At 50.4% G+C, this 11476-nt stretch overlaps 1 pseudogene; it reads left to right on the forward strand.

The window, feature by feature from the left end:
- Positions 1-1338: 1338 nt before the first annotated feature.
- LOC124649354 lies at positions 1339-11059 on the forward strand (annotated as a pseudogene).
- The last annotated feature ends 417 nt before the right edge of the window (positions 11060-11476 follow it).

An 11476-nucleotide genomic window follows, 5' to 3' on the forward strand; every position in this document is an offset into this window, starting at 1 on the left:
CCTTGTCCGCGAGTTCCTTAGCGCCGAAGGACTAATCCTCCTCTTGCACCGCGCTTCGAGCGATGCGGGAACTCATTTGTTGGTGGAGTCGTCGCACCTTGCGGTGCTTCCTCCTGTAGTTGCGTAGTGGATGCGGGCTATCAGACGAACGTGCGTTCGCCACAAGCCTCCGCAAATCCTGCGAAGCATCCTCCAAGCCTTCGAGGAGCTCCACTTCGGAGCGTCAAGTCGTTGTAGGGGCGCGAAGTGACGCCGCACCTGCCTTCTTGCTTGCGGCCTTAGCTTGGAGGCGTTGAGAGACCTCCGCGTCTCCATTGATGACGGCCCTCGTTGACTCCTTCAACAGGGCGCGTGCCTCGAGCATTAGCTCACGGCGCTCCTTCTGTGCTGTGGCGGATGCCCGCCTTTGTGCCTTCTTGGATGGCATGGTTTGGAACTGCGCCGGCTCCGGGCCTGGTGCATGTACGTCTTGGCGTCATGCGTGATGACGACCATGGGCGGCAGCATGGCTCCAAAGTGGATCACCCAAAGTTCTGAGGTGCGTGGATTGGATGAGCGGGCGAAGACGACTTTGACGACCACGACGAAGCAAAGATGGGAGAAGAACCGGGTCCCACCGGGCGTGCCAATTTGTTTGACACGAGAAAAACGTCTGTGAAAGACAGAGGCGCTACGTTGAGGGGGATGATGGTAGCGTGTTTCTCTCATGCGCCGAGGTAAAATAAAGAAGTGCGGGCGTGCCAGTGTACCGTAGTACACAAAAAAGATAGGGAAGCATGCATTTCATTAATCTCTCTTGGAGAAACAAAGTACAAGTCCCTGAATACAAAGCGCTCCGTGGCCTGCTTGCGCGGCCAGCCTGACTATGGCGATTGCGATCTCCTGGTTCCCAGGGCCTCGGAAGGCACCCGGTTAATTACTCCTGCGGGTTACGCCGCGAGACACCTCCGATTAAGCCGTGTGGTCGTCTTCGTCGTCTTCGCTTCGCGTTCTCCATGCATGATGTGGTGGTGTGTGTGGGTGGCGGCAGAGCCCGTGTCCTCGTCGGTACACGCGCCGCATGTGGTGTGGCCTTTGCTCCGGCCACGCCCGCCCTCGTCGGTCTTGACGATGTTGGTGTAGGTTGGGTTGGAGTAGCATGGGTCCACTCAGCTAGGACTTCTCGACGACCAGCAGCCTCGTCGGGGTGCGCAAGGGGTATATGTCTCGCGGGAGTAAGTTGTCGTTGGAGATTGGCGTCGGTGTGAAAACCGACGCACACGCCAGTCGGTGTAGCCAATGTGGTCGGCGCCTCGTCTTGGACCAACGCCAAGTTGATGGCTACCGGCATAGACAAGGATGCCGTCTCACGGACTAGTGGGGGAGGGGCGTCGAAGGTGTCGTCTCGCCTCGCCTCGCAAGTGTGGTGTTGATGGCGCCGCGCTGCACGCCGGCAGCCTCGTCAAGGTCGACGTCGTCCTCGCCATGGCGGATGGCGCCGGGCTGTACGCCAGCAGCCTCGACGTCGTCGTCGGTGGCATGGTGTGGAGTTGAAGATGGTGTCGCGCTGCACGCCGACAAACCCGGGCGTTGTCGTCACGCCCCATAAGTGTGGTGGTGATGGCGTCGCGCTACACGCCGGCAGCCTCGGCACGGACATCGTCGCCGCGCTTCACGGATGTGGTCTTCATGGCGCCATGTTACATGCCGGCAGCCTCGTCGCGGACGTCGTTGTCGCGCCTCGCGGGTGTGGTGTTGATGGCGCGATGCTACGCGCCGGCAGCCTCGTCGCGGACGTCGTCCTTGCGCCTCGCGGGTGTGGTGTCGATGGCGCCATGCTATGCGCCGGCAGCCTCGTCGCGGACGTCGTCCTTGCGCCTCGCGGGTGTGGTGTCGATGGCGCCATGCTACGCGCCGGCAGCCTCGTCGCGGACGTCGTCCTTGCGCCTCGCGGGTGTGGTGTCGATGGCGCCATGCTACGCGCCGGCAGCCTCGTCGCGGACGTCGTCGCCGCGCTTCACGGATGTGGTGTTGATGGCGCCATGTTACACGCCGGCAGCCTCGTCGCGGACGTCGTTGTCGCGCCTCGCGGGTGTGTCGATGGCGCCATGCTACGCGCGGCAGCCTCGTCGCGGACGTCGTCGTCGCGGCTTGTGTGTGTGTTGATGGTGCCGCGCTGCACGCCAGCAGCCTCCTCGCGGACGTCGTCGCTGCGCCTCACGGGTGTGTCGATGGCGCCATGCTACGCGCCGGCAGCCTCGTCGCGGACGTCGTCGGCGCGGCTTGTGTGTGTGTGTTGATGGTGCCGCGCTGCACGCCGTCAGCCTCCTCGCGGACGTCGTCGCTGCGCCTCACGGGTGGTGGAGATGGCGCCGCTCTGCGCGCCGGCAGCCCCGGCACGGACTCGTCGTCGTCCTCATGGGTGAAGAAGATGTCGCCGCGTTACACGCCGGCAGCCGTGTCGCGGACGTCGTCGTCGCGCCTCGCGGGTGCCATGGCGTTGGCGCCGCGCTGCACGCCGGCAGCCTCGTCAAGGTCATCGTCGTCGCGCCTCGCCGGTGCCATGGAGATGGCGCCGCACGGCACGCCGGCAGCCCCGGCACGGATGTCGTCGTCGTCGCGCCTCGCCGGTGCCATGGTGTTGGCGCCGCGCTGCACGCCGGCAGCCTGGCACAGATGTCGTCGCCACGCCTCGCCGGTGCCACGGAGATGGCGCCGCACTGCACACCGGCAGTCTTGACGTCGTCGTCCTCGCCGTGGCGGATGGTGCCTAGCTGTACGCCGGCAGCCCCGACGTCATTGTTATCGGACGCCAGCTCCGAGCATCATCGTGGAGCCGTATGCATGTGTGCATGTCCTGGAGAGAAAGAGAGAAAGGGAGAGGGAGATTAAATTCAACCGTGTTCCTCACCATTTGCGATCACCGGCGGCGCCTCCATGGGCTGCACTTCTTTGCTCCCGCTCTGCGTGTATGTGTATCAGTGTATGGTATTTCGGCTGTGGATTTGTGTGTATCGTATTTGCTACGAAAAAGAGCTGCGCCTCCGGCCTCCGGGTCTGTGTTCTCCGTGTCTTCCCTGCAGGCTCCTTCTTCGTGTGTTCCTCGTCTCCAAGCGGGCAAGCTGTGCGTCTTCGTCGTCCTGCCTCCGGATGGTGAGTTGTGCGTCTCCCTTTCCTCCCTCTACCGAAGGAGCTGTAGATGTATATTTATAGGCAGGAGCGAGGGCGTGGATAGCGATGGAGTGCGTCTTCTTCGGAGAGCTTATCGGGGCGGAGAGGTCCATCTCAACCCCTGCATGAGTTATCTCTCCCGGAAAAACGTGGCCGGCCGAACGTCCTCGACGTTAGGCATATCAGATCGCCCGGATCGATCCACGCATATCAGCTACCCGAAATATCTTGTGTACTTGAGGCAGTAGATAATACGCGTACGTAGACGCTGCCGGCCGGCCGGACTGTACACCTATGCCTCAACATTCCGGCACGTACACATACACCATGCATGTACGTTGGATGGGTCGATGGTCTTGCTAGCTTCATGCATATGCACATGTTAAACTGATCAAACAAATGACTAGTTCCATGCACTACGGGAAAAACTTTCTTTGCCGTGCAACTATTTGCACGGCAAAGGTTGCTTCTTTGCCGTGTGCTAAATATGGTTTATCTAAAAAAAGGCTTCAAACTGATCGGTCTGGGATTCGAACCTAGGACGCAGAGTAGAGAAAGCGTGCAACCTTGCCACTGAGCTAAGCGTTCGTTTGTTGATAACTATACCACGCCACATCTTTTGAGCTGAGAAGAAATCCAGTTTTTACATCTTTGCCGTGCGCTTACACTAGGCAAAGGCTTGCTTTGCCGTGTGTTTGTTAAAAACACTAGGCAAAGACTTGCTTTGCCGTGCGTTTGTTAAAAACACTAGGCAAAGGCGTGCACGGCGATGCCTTTTGTGCTTTGCCGTGTGCCAGCGTCTTTGCCGTGCGCTATGTTGGTCCTTTGCCGTGCAACTTTCTTTGCCGTGCGCTCTCTTCCGTCGTTGCCGTGAATCAAATCTTTGCCGTGCGCTCGTGTCTGTGTTTGCCGTGGCCAAAATCAACTGCAGTTTTTTCCGTAGTGATGTGTATATATACGCAGCTTGTTGTTATTTGGTACCGGTTCAACTTGCTTTTTTTTTTACAAAAACACGTCGAACAATCATATCGCAACTGCGACCTTTAGATTTGTACATGGGTGTTTAAAACCGCCAGGGCACACCTACGATATTGTAGTGTCAACATAGCTCTCAAAACTTAAGGCCTCCTAAAATGTTCCCTAGGGCTCGCACCTCAAGGTCCCTCTACTAAAGCCCTCAAAATTCTGGGCAGAAAATTTCACCACCATTCTCAACTATTGTCCTATGATTTGATACTTCATGGTCACGCGCCATCCCTCCACGACCATACCGCCACTAGTTGTCATCCCTCCATCCACCCCGGTAGCGACTGTTGTCCCTCTATGGCAACTTTATCTACAACCACCACCCCTCTCACACCTATGTCGATATAGCCGTACCCTACCTCGCCGTGAGATGAAACCAAAGAGAGTGATATGACTAACAAAAATGAAAGAAAAAAGGATCCCAGGTGTCAACCTATTTGCAGAAACATAGCACCTATTATTTAAGTATGGGAACACTCTAAGGACTGAAAATTCCCGTGTTCCTCAGATGGTCTGATGAAAGGTCAGCTTGAGGGCTACTCCTCGATTGATGAAGGGTAAACTTTGAACGCTGAAAGAGGTGAGTGAGACAAAAATTACTCCCTCTGATTTATATTATTTGCCATTAATATAGGAACATCTAGAACTAAAATATTTCTAGATACACGGAGGTAGTAATTACTATTCATACCGAAAAATAAATGTACTCATTAATGCTTAGCTTTTTTTTTTAGGGTTGTTCGCCCAAGTTGGGCAACTCTCATAAATGAGACTAGGCCCAGCAGGCTTGGGCCCCTGCAGCTTGGATCGTCTGGCCCAAGATCTAGAGGAATAAATACAAGCGTTCGGCACGCACGGCCGCAACACCGCCCAAACCCGCCCGGCGCCGCGCCACCGTCCCGACCACCGTAACCGCCTCCTCTCCTCCCTCCCTAGCTCCCTCCTCCGCCCGCTCTCGCCGTCGCCGTCGCCGCCGACGCCTCCCCGGCTGCTCGGCTCTTCCTCCGAGCCCCTCCCCCTCGCCGTCTCCTGGTAAGCCTCGTCTCCTCCCTTCCCCTCCCAAATCCCGCCCCGCCGCGCGCGTCCCAGGGTGCGCGCTTGCTTGCTTGCTTTTGCTTGATCGCCTGGTGCTGGCGAACTGCTGGTGGGCGGGGTTTCTCTCTCGACACCGCCGAATCGAACCCGCGTCGCCGCTCTCGTGCGTGTTTCCCCGCCCGGAATTGTAGATTTCTCCTCGCCTTGTTTTGCCCGTGCGGTTTTTCCCTTCGTGTTCTCGGTCGATTTTCCTCCCTAGGCCGCGAAGTTGGTGATGCTTTTTTGCTTCGGTACCGGAACGTTCGATTTCGTCTTTTCCTGTCGGTGGAGTTTTCGATTGTTCGGGATTTTCGCGTCGTTCCTTCCTGGCATTGGAGGAAGTCCATGGCGCGGCCAACTCTCGATCTGGCAGTTGATGGATTTTTTTTTGGCCCTAGACATCTCTAGTCTGGGAAATGTCCTTGGCTCAATCTTTGGTGCTTACGGTTCTTGGTTTTGCTTCTGCTCTTTCTTTAGCGGGGTTAAGGATTCACCTGACGCATTCTTGCTGACTTGCTGTTCCTCAGTTTCCAGGCGACAGGCGCGATGAGGAAGAGGGAGAGGGCGGCGGATGAGGAGGAAAAGGCGCCGAAATCGCCGCGCCCGACCGTGGGCGGGAAGTCGCTGGCGTCCATGGGCCTGCAGGACGTGGTTGTTGCGCCACTATCAGATTATTCGAGCAGCAGCAGCAGCGACAGCGACGACGACAGCGGGCGGTGCCACCACCTGACCTTGGACAGCGGCGCTGTGGAAATGGCTGTGCTCGATCTCAGCATCTCCGAGGTGCCTCCGACGTGCCATGAACCCAGGTGCGGGGTCACCTGGAAGGGAGCCGGCTACGACAAGGAAGGGATGACGCAGTGCTTGGAGTGCCACTATATTGGCTGCACTCGGGGGCTGGACAGGGAAGATCCGCGGGGCACGCCCTCGCCCACGCCGCCAGCAGCAAGCATTACGTTGCTCAGTGGTACGATGTACCCAACCTGGGCTTCTGCTTCAAATGTGTGCGCGTTATGAGGCTCAGTGACAGCCCGGAGCTCAACGAAGAGGAGTGTTCGGAGGAGGACAGAAAGATTAAGGAACAGCGGGCAATGGTGGCCAGCAAAACACTGCCGGCCGGCAAGTCAAAGGACGACTGGGGAACTACGGCCAGCAGTCCAAGGGTTGATTGGCCAACGGCTGCCAGCACTCCAAGTCCAAGGGTTGATTGGCCAACGGCTGCCAGCACTCCAAGTCCAAGGGTTGATTGGCCAACGGCTGCCAGCACTCCAAGTCCAAGGGTTGATTGGCCAACGGCAGCCAGCACTCCAAGTCCAACGGTTGATTGGACAACGGTAGCCAGCACTCCAAGGGTTGATTGGCCAACGGTAGCCAGCAGTTCAAAGGTTGACTTGGGAAATGTGGCCAGGAATATACTGGATCAGTGGGTAATGGGGGCTGGGAACGATATGGCTGAGTATGCTATTGGGAATGGGTATATTATCAGAGGGATGCCGAATTATGGAAACACATGCTACATGAATGCATCGCTGCAGTGCCTCCTTGCGCTTGGTAAGCTGAGGACAATCATTCTAGGGCCGGATGCTTCCAATGCTCGGTTGGGAACCATGGGTCTGGAGCTGAAGTGGTTGTTTCAAGAGACAAGCAGTGTGAATAATGCCAGGCGCATGCTGGACCCACGGACGATATTGGCATGTATGCAGTCGCTTTATCAGGATCGGTTCGAGGCCGGAAAGATGGAAGACAGCCATGAGTTTCTTACATTATTTCACACTGCTTTGGATAATGAGGTGGAGGAGCTTAACCGTTCGCATGTCATGGAAGGGGGTGGAGTGTTCCCTACATTTGGCCATTCCATTTTCAGCAGCCAGCTGATTCAGACCCTTTCCTGTAAAAGTTGCTCATATAATTCAGTTACGTTGCAGTCAGTCCATGGTCTCCAACTGGGGGTGCCTTCAAAGGCCTCTCCAGCCAGAAGCAAACCTTTGCAAGTTGGTAAGTCTATGCGCTCCTGTACCTAACTTAAAAGAACAATGGTGAACAGGCCCGCATATACGCCAGGGTGTCTGAGGTCATAGAACTTTTGAGGAAAGAATGTGGATTGTGCGGTCTATTTTATTTGCTATTTTTTTTGACACAAGCAAATGAGACTTTTTGGAATGGATCACCAGTAGTAGCTAAGCAGAGAAAATTGTTAAGGACATTTTGCCCATGGATAAAGAAGTAGAAGGAAATCCCTTGGGGTGGATAACAAAATCGGCAAGATATTTCAGCTGTCTTGACATGGCAAAGGTGTTCGCTGTAGTGTGGTAGTTCAAATTACATGGGATGCACAGGGTGTCTGAGGTCATAGAACTTTTGAGGAAAGAATGTGGATTGTGTGGTCTATTTTATTTGCTATTTTTTTAACACAAGCAAATGAGACTTTTCGGAATGGATCAGCAGTAGTAGCTAAGCAGAGAAAATTGTTAAGGACATTTTGCCCATGGATAAAGAAGTAGCAGCAAATCCCTTGGGGTGGATAACAAAATCGGCAAGATATTTCAGCTGTTTTGACATGGCAAAGGTTTTCGCTGTAGCGTAGTAGTTCAAATTACATGGGATGCACAGGGTCTTGAGGTCATAGAACTTTTGAGGAAAGAATGTGGATTGTGCGGTCTATTTTATTTGCTATTTTTTAACACAAGCAAATGAGACTTTTCGGAATGGATCACCAGTAGTAGCTAAGCAGAGAAAATTGTTAAGGACATTTTGCCCATGGATAAAGAAGTAGCAGGAAATCCCTTGGGGTGGATAACAAAATCGACAAGATATTTCAGCTGTCTTGACATGGTAAAGGTGTTCGCTGTAGTGTAGTAGTTCAAATTACATGGGATGCACAGGGTCTTGAGTCGTTATCATCATATACAGTAAGTTTTACTCCAAAATGGTTGATCACTTAAGTGTGCTTGGATAGAAAAACTGCTTAGAGTTTGCAGGATAAAGATTCTAAAATATGCAAAAGGGTGAGGGTTTCTGGTTGAATGATCTTGCTAATGCAGATAATGCTAAACCCCTGTATGCCTGAATCTGCAGATTCTACTGAAGTAAAGGATGTTGTACAGAGTCGTATGCAGACTCAGAAGAATGATGTCCCACAAGAGATCACTGAGGTGTCAATAGATTTGGATTTCATTCCTAACTTGTTTGATGACTTTGAAGAAATGGAGGAATCAGCAGCAGATTCTCATAATCGAGAAAATAAGGAGAACGCTCAGGGTAGTGATATCGTTCATGATGAGGCGAAAGACACTCTTGGATCGATTGAGGACTGCCTGACACTGTTTTCCCATAGCCTGGCGAATTGTGACAGCTGTTCCAAGGTTGCTGAGTTGCTGGAAACCAATGCAAGTAAAAACGTTGAACCGATCATGGCAAGTACCAGTGTAAACACAACTGTTCATGGAGACCAGACTCTTGCAGATTCACATCAAGAAGGCATACTCTCTGATGACACAACTGCTGAAAAAATCACTTCAGGGACGAGCTGTGATGAAAAGGACTTAGCCTCTTGCAGCACAGCCAATGAAAAAGCTGAAAGTCGTGAAGGTGTTCAAAAAGCTGCGCCTAGTTGCCTTACAACTGATCAACAGACTGACCTGCTGAGTGCTCTGCATATTCAAGATACCAGGACCCAGAAACAGGACAGTGGAAAGCATGTACTTGATGATCATAGTGCCCAAAGAGTGGAGGAAACCCAAAATGAGCAGACAGATGGTAATGGTAGAAGAATTCAAACACAATTGATTAGCAAGCTGCCACCTGTATTAACCATTCAACTGAAGAAATACGCACCTGATCTTTCTAAATTGAGAGGGCATGTGAGCTTTAAGGAGATTCTTCAGTTAGGACCCTTCATGGACCCCAGGTACTGACATCTAACAATTCTACACCATAATATCTAATACCTTTCTGTTATGCCAGTTCTATAAGTTCCCAATCTTCAGAAATACAGTAACTATCTTGTTTCATAGTTTGCTGCTACTATCTTTAAGTATATTTTCCATTATGTTCTCATTGTGACTGTTGATTATTGTTTACTATGTGTATATTAGTTTTTGTTTATCTTGAATTCTTGATCAGTAGATATCTGAAACAAGCATCTCTTAGGGTGTGTGAATGAATGATTGTCACACACGGTGGTGAATTTCTGTCACAAGCAGCTAATTTTTCCTTAGGACATCTTCACTCTTGTCTCTCAGTAGCAGAGTAATGGTTCTGATGTGAACGAACTAAACCAGTGTTATAATTATCACGTAAACATATGCTATTCAGAAGCTCAGTAATTTTAGTGCCACAGATGGTTATACTAGGAATATACTTCACTAAATGACTGCAACAGCGTATCAGTCTAAACGCATTCCGAAAGTGCATATACATTATGAAACGCATTCCCCCCACTGCAAGGCATATAAAACAGCCTTTGAACATGACTTACCCATTAACTATTTCATTAACTGATGAATAACTGTTGCTTATCCTGGAGCAAGACAAGTTCCATGATCAAATGTGTATTTTTCAGTGCGTCTGTGCTCCACCTCTTGTAAATGCTAACAGACAACAGTTCTCCTATTTTCGTTGAACAAAAAAAAGGAAATATAGTTGCAATGTGAACGGTCCAACTGTACCGTGAATTTATTTGCAAATTGTGTATCAATTGAATTTAAGGATTTACTCACAGCCTCATTTGGACCAGAACCCTGTGCCATTGATTGGGACTCTAGTTTTTCCGTGTATGATGTCATCATATTTGAATATATATCAGCTGTACAGGTCGTCTGATGCAAACTCTATCCACTCTAGTTATCATATCATGAAACATTATTATGGTAACACCTTTTGTCTGTACGTATTTAGGTGCCTTGAAATGCCTAACCTGGCAACCTTTTTTTCTTATCTTTTCAAACGTTTCTATTTTTAAGTACTCCCTCCATCCCCAGATAGGTGGCGTATAAATTGAGTAAAAAAAGTCATTTTTTTAAGTTTGACCAAGTATACATGGAAAATACGAATATTTACAATACTACATAAATATCAATAGATCCACCATAAGACATATTTTAATTGTATTTATTTGTAGTTATTGATATTTCATTCTATATATTTTGTCAAACTTGGAAAGTATAGACTTTTAGACCAAATTTATACGCCACCTATTTGAGGATGGAGGGACTATAAGTATTAGTATTTCAATATTAGATGGATATATATATCTTGCAGTGGGCAATTGAAACTACTCTGTCACTTAATTTCTTAGTATTTCGATTAGGACATAAATAACCAGTCACTGCAGATGTACCATATTGTTTAATATCTGATACAGTATTCAGTCTGTTGTTTTCAAGAAAGACATGCCATTGTTGCTACTCCAGGTAATCATCAGTTTGTTGTTAACTTAAATCCTTATGTCTAGTTTTAAGTATTTTAATTTTCTCTTATCTTCAGTTCTGAGGACAAAGATAACTCAAGCTACCGTCTAGTTGGCGTCATTGTGCACCATGGCATCAAACGGAATGATGGGCACTACATTGCTTATGTGCGGGGCAGTGGCTCCTCCTGGTTTTGGGCAAGTGACACCGTCATCCGAGAAGTCTCTCTAGAAGAAGTTCTCAGGTGTGAGGCATACATTCTTTTCTATGAGAGGATGAATGACTGAGGCATACCTGGCATTCTGCCCACCAACTATTCAGTCAGAAGGGCAATGCCAAAAAAGCAGGAGTGTGAGATTAGCAAGTGTTGCTTAGATGGCCTAGTGTACCAAGTAACATAGAGTTTGTATCATCAAGTCCAGTTTTGTTGATTTGGCCAGAGTCATTGCAGGGTTTTGCATTTGTTGCAGCATGTAGGGTAGCCACTGGTCAGCAGGGCATTTTTGTTAGAACAACATTGCATAGGTAGGACAGTCACACTGAATATTTTCTTTAGGACAACATTGAATAGGTAGGGGGACAATGGATATCTTTTTGGATGGGCAGCATTCTCCAATTGGATGCACCTCTGAAAATACAGTTGATTGTTGTGAACCTCTGTTTTGTGGATGGGCAACATGCTGCTGCCTTTACTGAACTGGTAGTCTGAAGCTGATTTCGTTCCTTTTCCAGTTTAGTAGTACTACCTTATTTGATCAAAGGCCAGCCGAGAACTGGTTTCCTGTCGCTGCTTGTGTTCAAATGCTATCCTGCTCAGT

The sequence above is a fragment of the Lolium rigidum genome, chromosome 1 (genome assembly GCF_022539505.1).
Source record: "Lolium rigidum isolate FL_2022 chromosome 1, APGP_CSIRO_Lrig_0.1, whole genome shotgun sequence".
In the NCBI taxonomy this organism is placed as follows: Eukaryota; Viridiplantae; Streptophyta; class Magnoliopsida; order Poales; family Poaceae; genus Lolium; species Lolium rigidum.